This window comes from Argiope bruennichi, chromosome 4 (genome assembly GCF_947563725.1).
Source record: "Argiope bruennichi chromosome 4, qqArgBrue1.1, whole genome shotgun sequence".
In the NCBI taxonomy this organism is placed as follows: Eukaryota; Metazoa; Arthropoda; class Arachnida; order Araneae; family Araneidae; genus Argiope; species Argiope bruennichi.
Genome location: NC_079154.1, coordinates 134,322,544 through 134,335,680, shown reverse-complemented (window position 1 = coordinate 134,335,680; position 13,137 = coordinate 134,322,544). Strand labels below are relative to the sequence as shown.

The 13,137-nt window shown below is 30.7% G+C and overlaps 1 protein-coding gene across 2 annotated transcripts in view; it reads right to left on the bottom strand.

Moving 5' to 3' along the window:
- Positions 1-13,137, bottom strand: part of LOC129965576 (GATA-binding factor 2-like) — a 377,227-nt gene that overhangs the window by 277,110 nt on the left and 86,980 nt on the right. The window contains exon 1 of one of the 2 annotated variants that reach the window (XM_056079589.1): positions 515-651. The exons of the other annotated variant lie outside the window; for it this stretch is intronic. The gene's annotated coding sequence lies outside the window, so the exon portion shown is untranslated. Of the gene's footprint in view, positions 1-514; positions 652-13,137 lie in introns of those variants that run through there. 2 annotated transcript variants of the gene reach the window in all.

Here is a 13,137-nt window from a genome sequence, read left to right as displayed (position 1 = left end):
CTTAGGTTTCTTTAATTTCTTCTACTATTCTGTTGTGCCCATTCAAATCAAAGAAGTATTAGCACTTATTTTTTAAATAAAATTTAATTTGATTGCTACCAAATCAACTACTTGTTTACAAATCACACTTAAAGTTTTAAAACAAATTCATTTATTTCTTTTTATTTTAATTAAATTTTGTTGCTACAGAATTTGCTAAAATAATAATTTTTTTTCAACGTTTATGAAATAAAAATCAATGTATTAGTGGCCAAACCCAATATTCCTTTATAAACAAAAAATTAAATATTTCAAAAAAATTCCAATTTTTTAACTAATTTCTTTTGTAGGTTTCACAATCTTTAATGATTATATAATTCCTTTTTTTTTTATCTCATCAAGTAATAACTTGATATTAACTAATCCTTTGTTTATTCAAAAATTGCAGATAGATTTTTTGGAAAAAATTGCATCATGAATAAAAATAAATCATCATTATTTATATACACAGTTAAAAACTGGAATGATATCTTACCAACAAAATGCGCTACGTATAGGATTGAATTAGTACGGAACCCGAGAGATGGATAGAACAGGGTAGAGTACAGAGACGCTTCGATTTCCACGTGTTTTTGATGAAAATGTGGTGAGAAGAACACACCGGGCATTTAAACGAGATCGCTCCAAATTCCACTCCTACGGAGAACTGTCAGTTCATAGGCGGCCGCCTTCAGAACTCCTCGCCACACGGGGGCGCTACTTTACGGGGTATGCCTCTCCCCATCCTTCAGTCGCCCTCCTCTCTTCATTCTTTTCTTGTTCATCAATTGTTCTAAGGGATTGTATTGGCTGAATCCTGGTTTAAACCTCCCTGATGATATAATCGTGATGTATGTTTAAAAAATGTTCATTTTCTGCACTCTTGTCCAATGAGAAGAGATATTAAAGCTATTATATTTTATTTTCCACTCATTCTCTAAATACGGTCTCGTATGTATTAACACATTAAGAACCGGGTATTATTTTGAGCATAATAATATTAGACTGGATGCTGTCTGCAAGTTGCGTCATGCAAAAATCTTTCAAAACGCTCTACAGAAGAGACCGTATGATCTAGAGCTACATATTTAGCACATAGTTACTTCTTAGATAGTAGCTGTTCACCAAGAAAGAATCTTTTTAAACCATAAATAGATTTTTTAATTAAAAATTAATCGAAATTTTAAACTTTTTTGTAATAATTTCCAAGCAAACAACATTTATTGCTCCCAAAACAATTTTAAAATTGAAAAGATTATTAATGTAAAATTTATTTTATATTACTTAAAAATTACATATTACATAAACATATTATATTTACATATTACATAAATATTTAATGTAATATTTAGTTTTAAAAATGTGACAGATTTTTATGAATAGTTCTAAGCACATTTCACAATAGTATTTTTTGTTGTTTTAGTTCTTATGTTTATCAATGGACAAATGCAATGAAATAATCTCTTCTACTAATAAAAATTAATATGCGTGTTTGTGAGTTGATAGATCGTTAAAAACCGAATCAGCATTTTTGGCACGTTTAGAAGGTATAAATTTTCACATTAGTGGGATCTTTTTGAAATTTTATTTAAAATTTTAAGTAATTAAAAATTAAGTTAAATTTTGACGTTTGTTCGCATTAACTTTCGAAAATATTACAGCACAAAATTAATGTCTATGCCATTTTAAAAGTTTTTAAATTGTCTTCTTAATGATACCAGTTTAATTAGCATGCGAATTCTTTTATAAAAATTTTCGTAAATTTACAATACATTTTATTATGGCGCTGGAATTCTAAAGTTTTTCATTGTTACAACAAATATTTAATCGCGCGCTCTCCTTCAGTTCTTCATAGGTAAGGAGGAGAGCCCCTGTTTAATATCTGTGCAATTTGCACAATAAAAAAAACGAAGTTACAATATTGCGAAAGTTAATTTATAGATTTGCCGAGCACTGCATTTCTAATTGTTATCACGCAACTGAGATCTTATAGAATAGTTCATGCACAATATGAAGAGAGAAGGTATAAGGCTTTCCAAGCAAAATGGTCTTGACATCTGTCACAATGTGATATTTTCTTGGGAAAAATCATCAATATTAAGTTAAGCTTAAAAAATTTCATGGAAAATAATCAAACCTATTATTCCCAATGAACCAATGGGTTGCAAAAGGCGGCTATTATAAAATAAATTTCTTGTGTGTGTGGACGTCATTATTGCTGCAGATTGAATTATTACTAATTATTGAGGCAGACAGATCAAGTGAAAAACATTATCTTGGAACAATGTTTCGGAATGCAAGCTCGAATTTTCTTTTTCCTTCGTCAACATGTTATAATAAATGAATAATAATGATGCATTTGTAACATCATGTATAATTTGTGTAACATCATATATAATTTTTATCAACATGCATAATTTGTAATGAAACGCGTTCCGAGCGTTCAAAATAGAAAAATCGAAATTTGGACCAACTGGAGCATATATATGAACAATTTTGATGGTACAGTTTTTTGAACTTTCTAGTAAACGAAATATACAAAGAGAAAGTATTGTGATTGTCAAAAATAAATAAATAAAATAGAGAAGTGGAAATTTTGACGAATTTTCATGTTTCAAGCCTTCTGAACCCAAAAAACACCTTTTTCGAATTCTGTCTGTCTGTCTGTCAGTCACTATAATTATGTGGCATTCAGCTAGACGGATAGAGTTTGGTGAATGGACTTCACACAGAAATTGTAGATTTGTCACATATTTTGACAAGAACTGATTTCTGAGTTATCCGAATACAAATATATTTAATAATTACAAAAATGAAAGAATTAGACATTTATTACACAGGTTAAGTATCTAAAATGTAGATTTGTATTTAGTTAGGAATCATATTTGCCAAAAGGTTAAACCGTCTACTGGTCTGTACTTGTGCATGTATGTATGTGCGTTAACGCAAAATGCAGTGATTTACATAAATGCAATTTGGTGCATTAAGTAACTGCAACTGTAGTTCTATGTCAAATTTTGGTTTCGATCGAACGAAACAAAAGGCGTCCAAAATACACTTTTATGGTACTTGCGTATTAACTGGGTGATTAACCTAACGATTCATCACCAACGATCGCACTCTGGTAGGCTCTTTCTTAATTTTGTTATCCAATGGCATATGGTTAGTACGTTTATTAAAAGGTACATAAAAAATTTAGTAGAGATTACTCCCACTGTTTTTTTTGGGGGGGGGGGGGCTTTTAGTCTCTGAGTATTCGCATTTACCTGCAAGCAAGTAGATAGACCAAAAGACAATCAACAAGTTTAAGGTTTTGGTCCAGCATTTTATATAGATCTTTAATTCCGTAGGTACAATTCTTTCTTTCTCTCTCTCTCTCTCTGTATCTAATAATAATAATAATAATATAATATATATATATATATAATATAAATGTTGTTTGGTTTCATTTTAAATCTTAATTGATATCATAATTTTTATCTTAAATGAGTCCATGTTATTTCATTCTAAAATTTTCTCTTATTTCCCTATCCAAATCCCACTTTTTTATTTAATTATTGCCAACATGCATTCTAAAAATTTCTTGTTCGTTGTTCTCATCATCAACAAATGGATAGTAATCCTTAACACCTATTCATCTTTTTCAAAGATTTTTGTACAGAATTTTGTACAGAACCCATTAAGAGAAAAATTTCTGAGACTTTCCCTCTTGTCTTCTGGTACGAATGAACGCATTGCACCTTTGTTCCTGTGTAAAAATAGTGCCTTCCGTAGTAAATTAAATTGAAGTTAATTCCCTACTACATACGTAGTACATACTAACGTACGTGGCACAGACGTCGCTCTTATTACTTATTGTTGAATGGCAACAGTGAACAAACTTTGCGAATTTTCGGAATACTAAATGGATTGAATGTTTTTACGTAATGTAATGTTACGCTCTCGAATCAATGCTTCACTAATTATTGGAGTAAACTGTTATTATAAATGTTTAAGATCGGCTGGCATTCCCTTGTCAGAGGAAACCAGATGTAAAAGAAACAAATAAAGAGGCATTAAACAGAAAGTTTAATGACAAATGACATTCAATATGCTTAACCGTCGTCAAATGGATAATCTCTATATTTTAAAAATTCGATATTAATTTTTTTAAAGTCAATCATTTGGGCGAACAAGCCGGTCACCAAAGACGTATAGTATGGTAGAATTCTTCCTAGCCATTCTATTGTGTTTTTAAGATATTTTTTCACATGTGAACGGACGAGCAGGTAGGCAAATTTCTTGTAGATATATTGATACTATAGTAAAATAATCCCTGTGGATATCCAACATTTCATAGAGACCTTCATTAGTATTAGTCGTGCAATATTTTCTCTTCGTATTCGAGAAAGTAAAAATATTACAGAAAATGCTTTTGATTCGGAACATGTCAAAATATTTGTACACTTTCATTTAAGCCATAATACCGAGAAGTGATTAAACTTTGTAATTAAAAACATTGTTCTACAATCCTAGAAGTAGCCTCTGACAGCATTTGGTATTTTGAAATCCTAGACAGTGCACATAATAAGATCGCTCTTTTTATTAATATATAATTATTTTCGTATTTCAATACATTTTTAACTTTATCAACACGTTAAGAATTTATTTTATTTTTAATTATTTTTGTAATATGTGAAAATATTTATTCATTTATTTTCAACATATATAGATCATTAAAAAGATAACTAATACATTAAAATTCTACATAAATGAATCGTGATGCTTATTTATTGATTTTCTTTGATGCACAAAAAAGCATTCAGTTATTATAATAGAAAACAAGTTTCTAACAAATATAACTTTCTTAGAGTGTAGCAAAGAATGAATGTTTGATTAATAATTCAATGCATTATAATGAAAGCAATAAAATCGATTTTAAATGGATGATTTTAATAATTAATGAGAGCAAATACTTTAGTAATCTGCATTTTATTTTTTTCAAATTTATTTTTTGACTATCAGCATTCATAGTGAAACTTTTCTTAAAAGACCTCAGAGACTACTTCACAAAACAATCAACGCTTCGAATTCATCGATTATGAAAAGATCCGGTTCCATTTATTCACGCAACTAAAGAATAGTTCAATAACATTAAATAAAAGAGATAAAATTGAAGAGTGAGGCAGAGGGAGAGAATGTGTCATAAATTTTATTTTCAAATACAGTGAAGCCTTTTCAGTAAGACACTTTTATTGGTATATGTATTCTCTCGTCACCAATCCTATTTATTTATTTATTATTAATAAAATAATAATAAAAATGCAGATTCAAATCAATGATTCAAAATATCAAAATGGGATAATGTTTAGGCTTGATTCGTCTGCCTTGAATGCATCAGTCGCTGTAATAGGTGAGTAACAATTTTTACGACACAGAATTCACTGCGAAAATACCATCCTTAAAGCCTTACATTTATAAAAGAAAAAGTGAAAAATATGCTTTTAAGTGAATGCCCCCTCCCCAAAAAATTAATAATGTCTTAAATATTGCTTTAACATTGGCAACAACACGTCAGTGAAAGATTTGATGAAGCAATAATTTTTTTTTAAATCTTATGATAGCAGTATGAAAGAATTGTAATAAATTGCGTCTCACACAAATTTTGAAAAATTTAGAACAGTTAAAAAAAATTTGCAGAAATAAAACCTGTATAATTCAAAAGTCAATTATGTTGAATTAAAAAAATATGAAAATTATTTTTTTCATTCAAAATATTCTTTTGTTAGTGAGGAAACTTTAAAATTTAAATTAATTTTAATTAATAAAAAAATTAGCATTAAATTTTGAAAAAAATCACGTCCAATCGGAGTAAATCTCTTATTTGGTGCAATAAAAGCGACTCGAGTCTTAAAGAGTACATGAGAATAATTAACGTCAAAATGTAATTGTTCCAGCTCCATCGGCCTGTTATATAAAGCGTATGGAACGATTCTGATTTCAATTGTTTACATTCCTTTCAAACATATTAACAAATATTTTAAGGCAGATTTGCAGCGATCCTAAGAATCATAAAATCCGATTTCAAAAAGGCTAAAATTCCTATAAATATGTCTTATCTGGTTAAATGAAAATAAATAATAATATACCAGATTAAAATTGTTATACTAAAAGATTTTATTGCATTACAATATTTCGAAAATGTATCGGTTACTTTGAATTTCAAATGCCTCTGTCTTCCACTTTAAAGTTCAAAAAAGGTTGCATTTCTTTTTTTTTTATTCAACAGAACTGAATCAAAGGGCAAGTTCCTTTATCGGTCATATTAGATGAAAATGATTCGAAATATTTGTGAGCAAGAACTGCTTTTGGTGATTGCCTGAACTGCAACACCAACTACACTCCACCTCAGAGACTCGAACTTTCAATTAAATCTAAAACGTGCACAATTGAAGATTTTATTGAAAACAACTCGATTAAAGAAGATGTAGATAGTTAATCAAATTTTAAAAAAAGCATTCCTCAATTTTTTCAAAATATGGTGGAACTCAAAAAGTCTACTGTTTCTCTATTCAATCCATCAAGTCAAATTTGAAATCCCATTTATCTGAATTCGTAATCGCGTACATAAGTCACAATTTTAAATAGAATATATGAATATGATATACATTCACACATAATTTAAATTCAGGAATGCCTTTCTACTTAACAATATATTTCCTTACCGAATCTCACATTCAAAGAAATGTTAAAGTTTTTTCTTTTAACATGCACCCTCTTGTCCGATATCACACCCTGGACTTTCATACGAGTGAGTGGACTAGAGAATTGTTATGAAACAAAACTTGCGAGGTTTGGACAAAAATAGCCATTTGAACAATTAGTTACGCTTTAGGATTTCTTTATTTTTTTCCATTTCAGGACTTTATATCAGCTACATAACATGTGCTTCCACACGTGTTTCTTTTGATGTGTTACCAACATGTGCATGGAATAAATTATTCTCCCAAGACTTTTCCTTTAATGTTTCATTTCCCTTCATATTCTATTTATGGAAAGAAAGAGTTGACATTCATTTCTATTCTATATCAGATAATGCCAATTCAAAATTTTCCCATACAGAAATAACTTTCTCTACCTCCCATGAGAATAAAATATAGTTCCTTTCTGAAAATCCTCAAATTTCCCCTTCTCTCCTAGTTTATCCCTTGGAAAACTTTCTTCCTTTCTGCGTGAACAAAAACCTTTTAGATATATCCCATGGAAAAAGAGTATATGAATTTTCGTGCACTATTCTTCGACATCCTTTGTAGAATGATTTGGGTGTCTTTAGAATTATTGCATCTTTAAACCGATGAAAAATGAAATTTAAAAAAAAATTTAATGTATTTCATACATTCAACAGACTGTCAAAATAAGTCAAAGCATCTATGTTAAGTATAAACTTTTCATCCACCAATAGAATCATTAAATGTTACCAAGCATTAACGACAATCCATCTTTAATTTCGAGAGTTAATCATATTGAGTCCTCAATACTTGATATATCACTTTTATATGGTTTTGATAACATTTACGACTGAACAGCATCACTTGGGTTCCAAAACTTTTACTGTTCAAAACCAAGTTTGATAAAATCTTCGATCAATTCATTCTATTCATATTCAAAACTTTCTTTTTTTATATGGCAGATTCCGAACTTTGTTTACTTTTAATGTATCGTTTCTTCAATAACAAATGAAAAGTTTTCCAAAAGATATTTCTGAAAAAATTCAATAAATTTTATTGAACTCTAAATCTTATATTAATCAAAACTGCTGAAGATTTTGATGACATAGCGTACAAAATGAAATACCAAAATAAAACAAATGTAACATTGATTGGCGTAAGCAGTTCAGCTAATATGATAATAGGACCTTTTAAAACTTGATCAGAGGGTAGCAGTTTGAGAATCATTTGATGTATAGATGAATTTAGAAGGAGACACTGTTTTTAGTAGTAAAACCAGGAAAATGCCTATGATATAAAATGCCTTTGGATGGTAGAACCCCTAATCAGTTTATTTAGCGATCTTATCCCGGTCCGTTCCCTCAAAATACATATGAGCAGGAGAATGCGTTTGTAGCGGTTTTCAAGTGAATGTAAATTCAATAGAATTGAGAGTATCATGTAATTTCAGTTCTAACAATATCTTTCGAGGAAAGTTCAACATTCGTCATGTAAGTGATACACTCTTCGAATAGCAAAACGGTCAGTGCTTACTTAAACATTGAATAGCATTTTAAATTTTAAAATTTTTCTACGTCTTTCAGAAAATTTGTATTTGTTTAATGAATATTGTGTCAATCAAACAATAATAAAGTTTGACCATAACTTCTCTTCAAGCTTCAGAAATTGTAATTCTGCCATTTTTTTAAGACAACGATACCCGCATAGTTATGAAATGGATTTCACAGAACTAGATTAACTGTGAGCACAAAATTCATTGTTCTCAAACGTCTTAATATAATGTCTCTTTAACGCGCCAAACAGCATTAAAATAAAGGAGGATGTTACGTCAAAATTCTAAATGCCGATTCCCAGCTACATTTTATAAAGATGCATAATTTGTCCAAGTTTCCGTGGACTCAAGGTTTTACATTAGGCCACTTAAAAGGTAAAGGAAAAAACAGCTAGTTTTAACCATGACCACAATGCAATCGATAAGAAACATCCTTAATTTTAAAAAAAATCCAAGCACCTTCTTCCGAAAATGTTAATATATGTTGGTAAAAATAGATTTTCAAAAATAATTTTGATTTAAAATTTTTTCAATAAAATTTGTAAATATGTTCAATTATTTTCTTAACAATATTTATTTAATATTCTTTTTCATTCTTTCTTTTTCAACTTCTCAGATTGAAAAAAGTTTTAGAGCAAGAATATAGTCACAAGCGTTTAAAATTTTAAGTGAGTCTTTGGCTAGACAATACTTTAATAAGCATAAACATTCAAATGTATTTCTTACCTTTTTTTAATGTGTGTGTGTGTGTGTGTGTGTTTTGTGTAATTTTTCTACTTTGTCTTACTAACTTCTACTTATCTTAAAACAGTGTCAAGTCAAGCTTTTCGACAACGCGTAAAATCATTTTTCTTCCACCACTTAAAATTTCCCTATTTTTTCCCCCTTTTAAATCCCAAAACGATGCCCTCCTTTCTTTTCTGTCCATGTAATACACGTGTTTCGAAGCTTTAATATTCGAATCAGCAGCTAGACGTTACCATATAATCTATTTCTAATCCAAACAAAAGCACGCTCCGTTGGTCCAACACAATTTATGTAGCTTAAACACATCCGCTCGTGGTGGTAAGTCCCGTGAAAAAAAAAAAAAAAAAAAAAAAAAAAAAAAACAAGGATACCATCAATCTCAATTTTTTCTCCACAGATTCACCGAGAAAGCTAAATCGGTGAGACCCTCATCTTTTATGTCGGTAGCACCATTTTTCTTACCTTAATGAGAAAAAAACAGCGAGCTGAAGCAATGCGTTCCGAAAGTGATGCTTTGATTCTCAAAAGCACATTTCATTCCTTCTAACTTAAAGATCCGGGTAAGGAGATGATCGTATTGTCTGAAGATCCTTCCCACCATTTTCTATTGATTTAGGCATCGTCGTTTAGCAATTTTCCTTTCATCATTAAGAATATCTCCAGAGGAATTTTTTTAGAGGGGGAGGGCAATGAAAGGTTGGTTATTCATCTTGCAAATTTTGACTCAAAAGGATAATGAGGATTAAATAATTACAAAGGAATTCAGCAACCAAAAAGTTATATATGTTCAAGGAATAAATAAATAATTTTATTTTTATTTTGGTTAGTGGTAAATTTTATGATTTTTATTATTAAGAAAGGAAAAAAATGAACATTTGTTAACAACATGTGAAGTGAATATGCCTTCAAGAAGGTAATAAATGATAAGGCATTCTAACAGAAATGATAAATATGGATCTTATCAGTTAAGTCCAAATTTGAGTAAAATACAAAGATTTTATCACGCAAAAACATTATCTAGAGACTCTTCTTCGGTTTATGCAAAAGAAAATAATAGCGGAATATAACTTGAGCAGAAAGTCTATTGTGTAAGAAGAAATTATTAAAACAAAAAAATTGTTTTTATGGCGAATGGAAATAAAAAAAAATTTACCATACAATAACACTTACTAAAATGCTTTTTTTAGTACTTTCATAGCTAAATTTCAATTGATATTTATTGTATCTACATTATTTTGAATAAGATATTCATCAAAATTCAAATCAGCCTCGTTAAAAAAAATAGCAATGATATAAATTACTTCTTTTCAAAGCGTAAGAGCATTCATTTCTAACTTTCGATCATTAAAATTCTTTATACAAAGCATTCATGCCATATAATTCTTTAAAGTTTACAAATACCTTAATTTTCGATTAAAAAATATCAACATGATCATGATGAAGCCTTTCTTATCGGTTATCAAGTGTATTGACCGTGAAAATTGGAATTTGTTTACCTAATATCGTTCCTCATTTCATGAATAAGGCCATCGTTTTTCCAAAACTCTCAATTACCCTCGAATTACCCCAACCCAACCTGTTAGAAAATTGTTTCAGCGTGATCGGTAAAAGAGGCAAATTATTTCTCTCTCTCCCGTTTCGAATCGCAAACAAAACAAAAATCAGCTAATCGTCATCGCTTTCAAAATTTCAATACAAAGCGATGAGATAACTCCGCAAATCATAGCGGTTATAAACTTTCTGCCTCGCCTTTCCCTCCTCCTCAACCCCAACAAAACGAAAAAGTCTTTTGCTCGTTCCTCTTCCTATTCCATTAACCAATCGGCACTACCAACCTTCGAACACGTTCCTTGTCATGCGATGATGCTAGCTAAACGATAACAAGATCAAAGGGAACATTTCTTCATTTGCTTGCTTTTTTATTTATCTTTTATAAGAAAGGGATCTAGCAAACGATTTCCTACTGCTAAAGGATCGTCTTTTAGTCTTAAACCAACAGAGCTCCTCGAAGATTGAGGCTTGCATCTCCTGTGGCCAAGGGTTAAACTCACAAGCTGGCGTTCTTTTTAGGGGCACGTTCACAATTATCGAGTCCTCACGCGGCGAACAAAAATGGGTGATTAGTCTGCGATGATGAATGATGAGGGGTCCATCATCCCATCATTCCCCACCCCCCTCTCTTCGCCCAGGTGAGAGGATTGCGGTTCAATCATGTCTTATCGCCACCACTTATCGCCAGAGACCATTTAGTTTTCAGAAGGCGATATTAAGGCGAAAAATTTCGCAGGCGCCCCCCTTACTCGCTATAAAAGAGGTGATGATCCACCTTTTAGGGTGGACAACGATCTATAAAAGTGATGGTGGCCAAGAAAAGATCTTGGCGTAGAACCTGTCATCGCCAAGTCTAATGAATTGTTCAATCGTATGTTTAAATGGCGATCGCTGGAGTTTTAAATTAGCTCAAGTAGGATACTGATTATGAAATTATTATTACGGTTAGCTGTCGTGGCTGTAGGAAGGCATTAATAATATTCAGCTTCCACTCTAAATTGTTTTTGGATGTGACAAAGGGTCTTTGTTAGTTTGAATTGATTTGTAATCACATTTGGCAGTTTGTCTAGTGGATTTGTTATTTTTAAATATGGCATACCTACAATATTCAAAGGGTTATTTCTTCAAATTGAAACTAATGAAAATGCATTCGATAGAGATCTATGGAATTTTTTTTTTCATGTAAACAAATGAAAATTATTCGTTCATGTCTTTCGTGTCGTTGAAAAATAATAATGCTACATCTTTATTTAGATAATTTTCTTTAGAGAAATTGTTTTTAAACGCGATATTAGCGAAAGCGTTTTGCTGGAATTGCTCATTTTAATTTACCTACAAATTCTTCTAGTTGACAATACGAGATTGGGCGCGATAATGCAGAACTACGAGTTAGTTCTGCATCCTTAAGCCCAGCTAAATAATTTTGAATATAATCATAAAGCATTTAAAAATTGCTGAAATTATTGAAACATCTTTTAATTTTACGTAACTATTGCCGACATTATGTGAAACAAAATCTATATTTGAAACGAAAGCTGTATATTTTCGTTACACGCTTTCTTATAGTCTTAAGACCCCCCAAAAAAATCTTATTTTGAGCTTTTAATATTATAAACTGTACTGTTATAAATTTAACTTCTCTACTCTCTAATTGCATGACGAAAATTTTTCGATTTTCTTCTTCTCGAATATAAGGCCTCACCTAAAATAATAATCTGCCATATGTCAACTGAGTTTCTAAACGGATGCTGTCTTTGAGATATGAAATCTCCCCATTTTTAGATTTAAGCATATTGTTTCATGCATCTCCGCTCAAAAAAATATGTAGTATTCACGAGTAAGCTCCCTTCCTTCTCTATGAAATAAAAGTAACCAAATATTCCGGAGTAACCGAGACGGACCTGAATTTCAGATCCTTGTCCCGAGTTGGAAACGTATCCCAGAATTTCCTGAATTACAAATAAACATTTCATATTGTCCAAAATTTCGTTTATAAGCAAATAATTCACACTGAAAAGAAAAAAAAAAGCACTAGATATAATCTTTTGAACATTAAGTTTCTTTAAACAAAATGGCTTTAACTTGTTAAGTTTCTTTAAACAGAACAAATTCTCTTTGAACAAAATGGCACCCCCTCTCCCCAAAAGCAGTAGAAAATTGTGTTATTAATATTTATTTATTTCAGTATATAATTTTATTTTAAATAATTTATCATTTTATTGTTTTCAGCTCCCCTCCCCCCATTAAATTTGTTTTGCACTCCACCTAGCTGCGTCATTTCCATGGTGTGCCGAATTGAAGGACAGAACATTTGATATTTCAGGTAAATATTCACTTTTTTCAGGTAAATGTCCACTTTCGAATCCGTAAAAGGATAAAGGCTGTGCCAGGATGGAGCAGCTCTTCACAATGATTTGTTCATGCATGCATTTAAATGGCTTTAAAATATATTTGAATTCACTTATTTCTGATCTCGAGCATCACAAATTCTTTTAATCCAAGTAGAGGACGAACGTATATCAGAACTTACACAAGATGCTATGATATTCTTCCAAAGCGAGG